Source organism: Oncorhynchus nerka, linkage group LG14, assembly GCF_034236695.1.
Source record: "Oncorhynchus nerka isolate Pitt River linkage group LG14, Oner_Uvic_2.0, whole genome shotgun sequence".
NCBI classification, from domain to species: domain Eukaryota; kingdom Metazoa; phylum Chordata; class Actinopteri; order Salmoniformes; family Salmonidae; genus Oncorhynchus; species Oncorhynchus nerka.
Window position 1 is genome coordinate 4,593,720 of NC_088409.1, and position 12,411 is coordinate 4,606,130.

The window sequence follows — 12,411 nt, forward strand, 5'->3', positions numbered from 1 at the left end:
ACCACTACCTTGTATCCTTTTCCCTCTCGCTCTCATCCAACACTTCCCACACTGCCCCTACTCGGATGGTATCGCGCCGTCCCAACCTTCGCTCTCTCTCCCCCGCTACTCTCTCCTCTTCCATCCTATCATCTCTTCCCTCTGCTCAAACCTTCTCCAACCTATCTCCTGATTCTGCCTCCTCAACCCTCCTCTCCTCCCTTTCTGCATCCTTTGACTCTCTATGTCCCCTATCCTCCAGGCCGGCTCGGTCCTCCCCTCCCGCTCCGTGGCTCGGCCGACTCATTGCGAGCTCACAGAACAGGGCTCCGGGCAGCCGAGCGGAAATGGAGGAAAACTCGCCTCCCCTGCGGACCTGACATCCTTTCACTCCCTCCTCTCTACATTTTCCTCTTCTCTCTCTGCTGCTAAAGCCACTTTCTACCACTCTAAATTCCAAGCATCTGCCTCTAACCCTAGGAAGCTCTTTGCAACCTTCTCCTCCCTCCTGAATCCTCCTCCCCCTCCCCCCTCCTCCCTCTCTGCAGATGACTTCGTCAACCATTTTGAAAAGAAGGTCGACGACATCCGATCCTCGTTTGCTAAGTCAAACGACACCGCTAGTTCTGCTCACACTGCCCTACCCTGTGCTCTGACCTCTTTCTCCCCTCTCTCTCCAGATGAAATCTCGCGTCTTGTGACGACCGGCCGCCCTACAACCTGCCCGCTTGACCCTATCCCCTCCTCTCTTCTCCAGACCATTTCCGGAGACCTCCTCCCTTACCTCACCTCGCTCATCAACTCATCCCTGACCGCTGGCTACGTCCCTTCCGTCTTCAAGAGAGCGAGAGTTGCACCCCTTCTGAAAAAACCTACACTCGATCCCTCCGATGTCAACAACTACAGACCAGTATCCCTTCTTTCTTTTCTCTCCAAAACTCTTGAACGTGCCGTCCTTGGCCAGCTCTCCGCTATCTCTCTCAGAATGACCTTCTTGATCCAAATCAGTCAGGTTTCAAGACTAGTCATTCAACTGAGACTGCTCTTCTCTGTATCACGGAGGCGCTCCGCACTGCTAAAGCTAACTCTCTCTCCTCTGCTCTCATCCTTCTAGACCTATCGGCTGCCTTCGATACTGTGAACCATCAGATCCTCCTCTCCACCCTCTCCGAGTTGGGCATCTCCGGCGCGGCCCACGCTTGGATTGCGTCCTACCTGACAGGTCGCTCCTACCAGGTGGCGTGGCGAGAATCCGTCTCCACACCACGTGCTCTCACCACTGGTGTCCCCCAGGGCTCTGTTCTAGGCCCTCTCCTATTCTCGCTATACACCAAGTCACTTGGCTCTGTCATAACCTCACATGGTCTCTCCTATCATTGCTATGCAGACGACACACAATTAATCTTCTCCTTTCCCCCTTCTGATGACCAGGTGGCGAATCGCATCTCTGCATGTCTGGCAGACATATCCGTGTGGATGACGGATCACCACCTCAAGCTGAACCTCGGCAAGACAGAGCTGCTCTTCCTCCCGGGGAAGGACTGCCCGTTCCATGATCTCGCCATCACGGTTGACAACTCCATTGTGTCCTCCTCCCAGAGCGCTAAGAACCTTGGCGTGATCCTGGACAACACCCTGTCGTTCTCAACTAACATCAAGGCGGTGGCCCGTTCCTGTAGGTTCATGCTCTACAACATCCGCAGAGTACGACCCTGCCTCACACAGGAAGCGGCGCAGGTCCTAATCCAGGCACTTGTCATCTCCCGTCTGGATTACTGCAACTCGCTGTTGGCTGGGCTCCCTGCCTGTGCCATTAAACCCCTACAACTCATCCAGAACGCCGCAGCCCGTCTGGTGTTCAACCTTCCCAAGTTCTCTCACGTCACCCCGCTCCTCCGCTCCCTCCACTGGCTTCCAGTTGAAGCTCGCATCCGCTACAAGACCATGGTGCTTGCCTACGGAGCTGTGAGGGAGCGGCACCTCAGTACCTCCAGGCTCTGATCAGGCCCTACACCCAAACAAGGGCACTGCGTTCATCCACCTCTGGCCTGCTCGCCTCCCTACCACTGAGGAAGTACAGTTCCCGCTCAGCCCAGTCAAAACTGTTCGCTGCTCTGGCCCCCAATGGTGGAACAAACTCCCTCACGACGCCAGGACAGCGGAGTCAATCACCACCTTCCGGAGACACCTGAAACCCCACCTCTTTAAGGAATACCTAGGATAGGATAAAGTAATCCCTCTCACCCCCTCCCCTGAAAAGATTTAGATGCACTACTGTTCCACTGGAGGTCATAAGGTGAATGCACCAATTTGTAAGTCGCTCTGGATAAGAGCGTCTGCTAAATGACTTAAATGTAAATGTAAAATCGTTTGGTTTCACGTTGCGTGTCCCTGTATTAGCATACCTTAAGGGAAGATTTCGGCAGTACCTGTATGGTTAGTGAGAAAGTCCATATTGCAAATGTACGGTCCCTTACTAGACGTCCGAAATCGTTTGTAAAATTCGCGGACGGCGTCGGGCAGAGGCAGGGCGGACCTACCAGGAAGTCATCAAATGAACTTTGTCGGACATTCGGTTTCCGTTTTACAAAAATAATAAGATTTAGGTCATTTTCCGCCGTCCCGGAAATTCCCACAAGAGGGCATAAGCAATCATATTGGTATTGGACAAAACATCACGATTCACGACGGGGCCTTATCTTCGAAAACTGAAAATATTTAGAAGCCGAAACTTCGGTGAGCATAGGGCGGCATAATGGGCAGTTGGCCCCGAACAAGATGGCGTCTAGGCATCAACGGTTTTTGAGTTATGGCCATTTATCTGGGATTAAAGGTCCAAAATGAAAATAGAGAAATTATTTTTCCACTTCACGTCAAAGTCAAAGGAGCCTCCAGTGTCAATAAAAAGAATCAGCCATTTATCTATCGTCATTTAAGAGAAATCGTACAACGACACCTTGGTGATGTTCACGGATAGGTGTTTTTTTTCAACGGTTACAGATCCAGTTGCAGGGTGTTCTTACGAATCTTTTTAAAGTGTGCTGCGGAGCTCTGCGAGATTTCTGTGATTTTCTATGATTTTCTGAAATAACACACACTCACTAAACCCTCCGTAAATAACTCAGTTCTTAACGTAAAGACTTCAAACTCAGGATTCTGTAAAGGCATACCCAAATCATGATATGAGTTTATTTATAGCTTCCTGTGCCAACCGGAAGTGCCTTAAATGGTGTCACAGTGGCAGTTTCCAAGGGTTAAAAAGGTCAGATCTTTTCAAAACTTCATATGTGTGATTAGGCAACCCCCATAAACTGTAAGTCAGTCATTTCTCCCAACAGATGTCAAAGAAAAGCTCTCTCTCACACACACACACGCAGAAACACACACACAGCAAGGATGGAGTGACAAAGTGCGGTGCTTAACCTCTTCAGTCGACCCTCTACTTTTTTGAACATTCTGTTAAAAATCGCGCAACATTTCAGCGCCCTGCTACTCATGCCAGGAATATAGTATATGCATTTGCTTAGTCTGTGTGGATAGAAAACACTCAGACGTTTAAAAAACTGGTTAAATCACTGCTGTGGCTTTACCAGAACGGCATTTACATCGAAAAGCATAGGAAAAACTGATCACTGAAAATGGGAAAATATATCCATGCGCTACTTGATCAGTGATAAGGTGAACCACAATTAATTGACTGAGGTTGCAGTACCTACAGCTTCACACGGTGTCCTAGAGTCTTGTCATTTCCTTGAGTTTTCTTGGTCAAACACATGCAGGACACCGTATCTAATCCGGTCTAGGACCGGATATTTTCGTTGAGTTTCTAGCCGGACATTTTTCCAGACGGACAGCTAATGATCTTTACTTTCGCCTCCTGATGAATTTTATCGCTTATTAACGTTTACTAATACCTAAAGTTGCATTACAAACGTATTTCGAAGTGTTTTGTGAAAGTTTATCGTCGACTTTGAATTTTAAAAATGACGTTACGTTTTGAAACAATGTTTTTTCGTTTATCACACAGTCTACATATAACGATATCTAGGCTTTATGTGGACCGATTTGGAAAAATCTGAAATAGGGCCAAATAGTGTTTATGGGACGTAGAACCTTTTAACGAAGATGGTAGAAAGGTAATGAATGTTTTCTATTTTATTGTGCGGTTTGTGTAACGCCGAGAAATGCTAATTATTTTGTTTATGTCCCTGTGGGTCTTTTGGGGTGTTGCATGCTATCAGATAATAGCTTCTCATGCTTTCGCCGAAAAGCATTTTAAAAATCTGACTTGTTGCCTGGATTCTAGCGAGTGTAGCTTTAATTCGATACCCTGCATGTGTATTTTAATGAACTTTTGAGTTTTAGCTTAATGCTATTAGCATTTAGCGTGGCATTGCTTCCAGAGCTCTGGTTGGGACATAGCGTCCGGTAAACTGTAGGTTAAAGACACACAAAGCCTAAAAGTGGGATTGGTATCTAATTGACTGATGGACACTGACTTGCTAGTTGACTTTTGTACATTAGCAATATGTTTAAACGGAGAGGACCATCACCAAAATGGCATTCTGAAATCAACACAAAAATGGCATCACCATAGTCTCCAGACTGTGCCGAGTTTCAACCAGACGTTTCCTCTTGACCGCAGCATCGCTCCTGAGTGCAGTGACCTTGAAAAAGCAGAACCAAAATGAAGCCTGGCCCTAATGTCATTTTGCTTTGGGTGACAGAGAGAACCGTTAGGTGAGAAAAGGTAATTCATCCTCAGGTACATTCCTATGTCCTCCTGATCCGTGCCTAATCCTTGACCGTGTAGCATTAACCCCAATAGTTAAAAGGTGTTTATCAATGACGTTGAATTGACTTCTCTCCCCATAGGAATACATTGCCTGCACCTCTAAATTCAACCTGAAGCCTATGTGGGTTATGAATGCCTTATGAACCTGTCTTCTATGACAGTCCATCAGACCACTATGAGGTCTACCTGTGCCAATTCTAAGCTTCCTGAAGCAACCGGAAGTGGTTGAAATCACCTTATCAGTGTTGATCCATACACTGCCTGCAGTTTGATAGGCATAGTGCATTCCAACCCTGTGTAGATCAGTCAATTCTTAACTTAAAGACTTAAAACTCAGGATTCTGTAAGTGGCTATGTCAATCAAGACATGTGTTTACTTATAGCTTCCTGTGCCAACCCAAATGCCTTTAATTGGGTCACACTGATAAGGTGATTTCAACCACTTCCGGTTGCTTCAGGAAGCTTAGAATTGGCACAGGTAGACCTCATAGTGGTCTGATGGACTGTCATAGAAGACAGGTTCATAAGGCATTCCTAATCCCACATAGGCTTCAGGTTGAATTTAGAGGTGCAGGCAATGTATTCCTATGGGAGAGAAGTCAATCCAACGTCTTTGAAGTAAAGCACCTTTTAACTATTAAGGGTTAATGCTACACGGTCAAGGTTAGGCTTGCACGGATCGGGAGGACCTTAGGAATGTACCTGAGGTCAGGTGTGCTTCTCACCCTAACGGTTCTCTCACTGTCACCCAAAAGCAAATGACATTGAGGGCCAGGCTTCATTTTGGTTCTGCTTTTTTTCAAGGTCACTGCACTCCAGAGCGAGCTACGGTCAAGCGGGGCGTCTCGTTGAACTCGGCACAGTCTGGAGACTATGGTGATGCCATTTTTGTGTTGATTTCAGAATGCCATTTTGGTGATGGTCCTCTCCGTTTAAACATATTGCTAATGTACAAAAGTCAACTAGCAAGTCAGTGTCCATCAGTCAATTAGATGTCATTCTGACGCAAACTGATACCAATTGACACCAAACCCACTTTTAGGCTTTAGTGTGTCTTTTCTAAATGTCGCCATTTTCGTAATGATCAAAATTAGTCAGAAGTCATTGCAAATGTACGAGGGCTATTTCTTCGGTCCGAGAACCTTCTAGAGCCATTAAAATACACATGCAGGAGTATCGAACAAAGCTACACTCGTTGTGAATCCAGGCAACAAGTCAGATTTTAAAATGCTTTTCGAAAGCATGAAGCTATTATCTGATAGCATGCAACACCCCAAAAGACCCACAGGGGACATAAACAAAATAATTAGCATTTCGGCGTTACACAAACCGCACAATAAAATAGAAAACATTCATTACCTTTCACCATCTTCTTTTGTTGGCACTCCTAGATGTCCCATAAACACTATTTGGGTCTTTATTTCGATCAAATCGGTCCATATAAAGCCTAGATATCGTTATATGTAGACTGTGTGATAAACGAAAAAAAACATTGTTTCAAAAAACGTAACGTCATTTTTTAAAATTCAAAAAGTCGACGATAAACTTTCAAAAAACACTTCGAAATACGTTTGTAATGCAACTTTAGGTATTAGTAAACGTTAATACTAGCGATAAAATTCATCAGGAGGGATGTAAAGATCATTAGCTGTCCGTCTGGAAAAATGTCCGGCTAGAAACTCAACGAAAATATCCGGTCCTAGACCGGATTAGATACGTGTCCTGCATGTGTTTGACCAAAAAAAACTCGAAGGGAAATGACAAGACTCTAGACACCGTGTGGAAGCTGTAGGTACTGCAGGCTCAGTCAATTAATTGTGGTTCACCTTTATCAATGGGATCAAGTAGCGCATGGATATATTTTCCCATTTTCAGTGATCAGTTTTTCCTATGCTTTCAATGTAAATGCCGGGATCTGGTAAAGCCACAGTGATTTAACCAGTTTTTAAACGTCTGAGTGTTTTCTATCCACACAGACTAAGCAAATGCATATACTATATTCCTGGCATGAGTAGCAGGGCGCTGAAATGTTGCGCGATTTTTAACAGAATGTTCAAAAAGTAGAGGGTCGACTGAAGAGGTTAAGAACCGCACTTTGTCACTCCATCCTTGCTGTGTGTGTGTTTCTGTGTGTGTGTGTGTGAGAGAGCTTTTCTTTTGACATCTGTTGGGAGAAATGACTGACTTACAGTTTATGGGGGTTGCCTAATCACACATATGAAGTTTTGAAAAGATCTGACCTTTTTTTAACCCTTCAAAACTGCCACTGTGACCCATTTAAAGGCACTTCCGGTTGGCACAGGAAGCTATAAATAAACTCATATCATGAGGGTATGCCTTTACAGAATCCTGAGTTTGAAGTCTTTACGTTAAGAACTGAGTTATTTACGGAGGGTTTAGTGAGTGTGTGTTATTTCAGAAAATCATAGAAAATCACAGAAATCTGAGAGCCCGCAGCACACTTTAAAAGATTCGTAAGAACACCCTGCAACTGGATCTGTAAACCGTTGAAAAAAACACCTATCCGTGAACATCACCAAGGTGTCGTTTGTACGATTTCTCTTAAATGACGATAGATAAATGGCTGATTCTTTTTTTTTATTGACACTGGAGGCCCTTTGACTTTGACGTGAAGTGGAAAAATAATTTCTCTATTTTCATTTTGGACCTTTAATCCCAGATAAATGGCCATAACTCAAAACCGTTGAGGCCTAGACGCCATTTTGTTCGGGCCAACTGCCCATTATGCCGCCCCTATGCTCACCGAAGTTTCGGCTTCTAAATATTTTCAGTTTTCGAGATAAAGCCCCGTCGTGAATCGTGATGTTTTTGTCCAATACCAATATGATTGCTTATGCCCTCTTGTGGGAATTTCCGGGACGGCGGAAAAATGACCTAAATCTTATTATTTTTGTAAAACGGAAACCGAATGTCCGACAAAGTTCATTTGATGACTTCCTGGTAGGTCCGGCCCTGCCTCTCGGCCCGACGCCGTCCGCGAATTTTACAAACGATTTCGGACGTCTAGTAAGGGACCGTACATTTGCAATATGGACTTTCTCACTAACCATACAGGTACTGCCGAAATCTTCCCTTAAGGTATGCTAATACAGGGACACGCAACGTGAAACCAAACGATTTTACATTTACATTTAAGTCATTTAGCAGACGCTCTTATCCAGAGCGACTTACAAATTGGTGCATTCACCTTATGACCTCCAGTGGAACAGTAGTGCATCTAAATCTTTTCAGGGGGGGGGGTGAGAGGGATTACTTTATCCTATCCTAGGTATTCCTTAAAGAGGTGGGGTTTCAGGTGTCTCCGGAAGGTGGTGATTGACTCCGCTGTCCTGGCGTCGTGAGGGAGTTTGTTCCACCATTGGGGGGCCAGAGCAGCGAACAGTTTTGACTGGGCTGAGCGGGAACTGTACTTCCTCAGTGGTAGGGAGGCGAGCAGGCCAGAGGTGGATGAACGCAGTGCCCTTGTTTGGGTGTAGGGCCTGATCAGAGCCTGGAGGTACTGAGGTGCCGTTCCCCTCACAGCTCCGTGAGGCAAGCACCATGGTCTTGTAGCGGATGCGAGCTTCAACTGGAAGCCAGTGGAGGGAGCGGAGGAGCGGGGTGACGTGAGAGAACTTGGGAAGGTTGAACACCAGACGGGCTGCGGCGTTCTGGATGAGTTGTAGGGGTTTAATGGCACAGGCAGGGAGCCCAGCCAACAGCGAGTTGCAGTAATCCAGACGGGAGATGACAAGTGCCTGGATTAGGACCTGCGCCGCTTCCTGTGTGAGGCAGGGTCGTACTCTGCGGATGTTGTAGAGCATGAACCTACAGGAGCGGGCCACCGCCTTGATGTTAGTTGAGAACGACAGGGTGTTGTCCAGGATCACGCCAAGGTTCTTAGCGCTCTGGGAGGAGGACACAATGGAGTTGTCAACCGTGATGGCGAGATCATGGAGCGGGCAGTCCTTCCCGGGAGGAAGAGCAGCTCCGTCTTGCCGAGGTTCAGCTTGAGGTGGTGATCCGTCATCCACACGGATATGTCTGCCAGACATGCAGAGATGCGATTCGCCACCTGGTCATCAGAAGGGGAAAGGAGAAGATTAATTGTGTGTCGTCTGCATAGCAATGATAGGAGAGACCATGTGAGGTTATGACAGAGCCAAGTGACTTGGTGTATAGCGAGAATAGGAGAGGGCCTAGAACAGAGCCCTGGGGGACACCAGTGGTGAGAGCACGTGGTGTGGAGACGGATTCTCGCCACGCCACCTGGTAGGAGCGACCTGTCAGGTAGGACGCAATCCAAGCGTGGGCCGCGCCGGAGATGCCCAACTCGGAGAGGGTGGAGAGGAGGATCTGATGGTTCACAGTATCGAAGGCAGCCGATAGGTCTAGAAGGATGAGAGCAGAGGAGAGAGAGTTAGCTTTAGCAGTGCGGAGCGCCTCCGTGATACAGAGAAGAGCAGTCTCAGTTGAATGACTAGTCTTGAAACCTGACTGATTTGGATCAAGAAGGTCATTCTGAGAGAGATAGCGGGAGAGCTGGCCAAGGACGGCACGTTCAAGAGTTTTGGAGAGAAAAGAAAGAAGGGATACTGGTCTGTAGTTGTTGACATCGGAGGGATCGAGTGTAGGTTTTTTCAGAAGGGGTGCAACTCTCGCTCTCTTGAAGACGGAAGGGACGTAGCCAGCGGTCAGGGATGAGTTGATGAGCGAGGTGAGGTAAGGGAGGAGGTCTCCGGAAATGGTCTGGAGAAGAGAGGAGGGGATAGGGTCAAGCGGGCAGGTTGTAGGGCGGCCGGCCGTCACAAGACGCGAGATTTCATCTGGAGAGAGAGGGAGAAAGAGGTCAGAGCACAGGGTAGGGCAGTGTGAGCAGAACCAGCGGTGTCGTTTGACTTAGCAAGCGAGGATCGGATGTCGTCGACCTTCTTTTCAAAATGGTTGACGAAGTCATCTGCAGAGAGGGAGGAGGGGGGGAGGAGGAGGATTCAGGAGGGAGGAGAAGGTTGCAAAGAGCTTCCTAGGGTTAGAGGCAGATGCTTGGAATTTAAGTGGTAGAAAGTGGCTTTAGCAGCAGAGAGAAGAAGAGGGAAAATGTAGAGAGGAGGAGTAGAAAGGATGTCGGAATCCGCAGGAGCGGGTTTTCCTCCATTTCGCTCGGCTGCCCGGAGCGTCCCCTGTTCTGTGAGCTCGCAATGAGTCGTCGAGCCACGGAGCGGGAGGGAGGACCGAGCCGGCCTGGAGGATAGGGACATAGAGAGTCAAAGGATGCAGAAAGGAGGAGAGGAGGGTTGAGAGGCAGAATCAGGAGATAGGTTGGAGAAAGGTTTGAGCAGAGGAAGAGATGATAGGATGGAAGAGGGAGAGTAGCGGGGAGAGAGAGCGAAGGTTGGGTTGGCGCGATACCATCCGAGTAGGGGCAGTGTGGGAAGTGTTGGATGAGCGAGAGGAAAAGGATACAAGGTAGTGGTCGGAGACTTGGAGGAGTTGCAACGAGTTAGTGGAAGAACAGCATCTAGTAAAGATGAGGTCGAGCGTATTTCCTGCTAGTGAGTAGGGGGAAGGTGAGAGGTGAGGTCAAAAGAGGAGAGGAGTGGAAAGAAGGAGGCAGAGGGAATGAGTCAAGGTAGGCGTGGGGAGGTTAAAGTCGCCCAGAACTGTGAGAGGTGAGCCGTCCTCAGGAAAGGAGCTTATCAAGGCATCAAGCTCATTGATGAACTCTCCGAGGAACCTGGAGGGCGATAAATGATAAGGATGTTAAGCTTGAAAGGGCTGGTAACTGTGACAGCATGGAATTCAAAGGAGGCGATAGACAGATGGGTAAGGGGAGAAAGAGAAATGACCACTTGGGAGAGATGAGGATCCCGTGCCACCACCCCGCTGACCAGAAGCTCTCGGGGTGTGCGAGAACACGTGGGCAGACGAAGAGAGAGCAGTAGGAGTAGCAGTGTTGTCTGTGGTGATCCATGTTTCCGTCAGTGCCAGAAGTCGAGGGACTGGAGGAGACATAGGCGGAATGAACTCTGCCTTGTTGGCCGCAGATCGGCAGTTCCAGAGGCTACCGGAGACCTGGAACTCCGTGGTCGTGCGCGCTGGGACCACCAGATTAGGGTGGCCGCGGCCACGCGGTGTGGAGCGTTTGTATGGTCTGTGCAGAGAGGAGAGAACAGGGATAGACAGACACATAGTTGACAGGCTACACAGAGGCTACGCTAATGCAAAGGAGATTGGAATGACAAGTGGACTACACGTCACGAGTGTTCAGAGAGTTAAGCTTACGTAGCAAGAATCTTATTGACTAAAATGATTAAAATGATACAGTACTGCTGAAGTAGGCTAGCTGGCAGAGGCTGCGTTGTTGACTAAGTAGGCTAGTTGGCATTGGCTGCGTTGTTGACACTACACTAATCAAGTCGTTCCGTTGAGTGTAATAGTTTCTACTGTGCTGCTATTCGGGCTAGCTGGCTAGCTAGCAGTGTTGATTACGTTACGTTGCGTTAAAAGAACGACAATAGCTGGCTAACTAACCTAGGAAGTCGCTCTAGACTACACAATTATCTTTGATACAAAGACGGCTGTGTAGCTAGCTATGTAGCTAGCTACGATCAAACAAATCAAGCCGTTGTACTGTAATGAAATGAAATGAAAAATGTGATACTACCTGTGGAGCGAGCGAAATGCGACCCGGTTGTTGAGTGCAGAAGTTCTGTTCGGTAGACGTTGGCTAGCTGTTGGCTAGCTAGCAGAGTCTCCTATGTTAAGGACGACATAAAACTACACACTCTAAACTACACAATTATCTTGGATGTACGAAGACAGCAAAGACAACTATGTAGCTAGCTAACACTACACTAATCAAGTCGTTCAGTTGAGTGTAATAGTTGTGCTGCTAATCGGTAGACGGTGGACTAGCTAACGGTGGGCGTTAGCTAGCTGGCTAGCTGCAGGGCAGTGTAGACTGCGTTAGGGCGACGAAATACGATAATTACGCAATATCTATGAAACAAAGATCCTTCTCTTCCAGATGACTCAGATATCCACAGACCATCACCTCAGATATCCATTTACATGTAGTCTCCTGACTCAGATATCCACATCACCTCAGACCATTTACATGTAGTCTCCTGACTCAGATATCCACATCACCTCAGAACATTTACATGTAGTCTCCTTCTCTTCCAGAAGACTCAGATATCCACATCACCTCAGAACATTTACATGTAGTCTCACCTCAGACCATTTTACATGACTCAGATATCCACATCACCTCAGACCATTTACATGTAGTCTCCTGACTTCCAGATGACAGATATCCACATCACCTCGGACATTTACATGAGTCTCCTGACTCAGATATCCACATCACCTCAGACCATTTACATGTAGTCTCCTGACTCAGATATCACATCACCTCAGAACATTTACATGTAGTCTCCTTCTCTTCCAGATGACTCAGATATCCACATCACCTCAGACCATTTACATGTAGTCTCCTGACTCAGATATCCACATCACCTCAGAACATTTACATGTAGTCTCCTGACTCAGATATCCACATCACCTCAGAACATTTACATGTAGTCTCCTGACTCAGATATCCACATCACCTCAGACCATTTACATGTAGTCTCCTG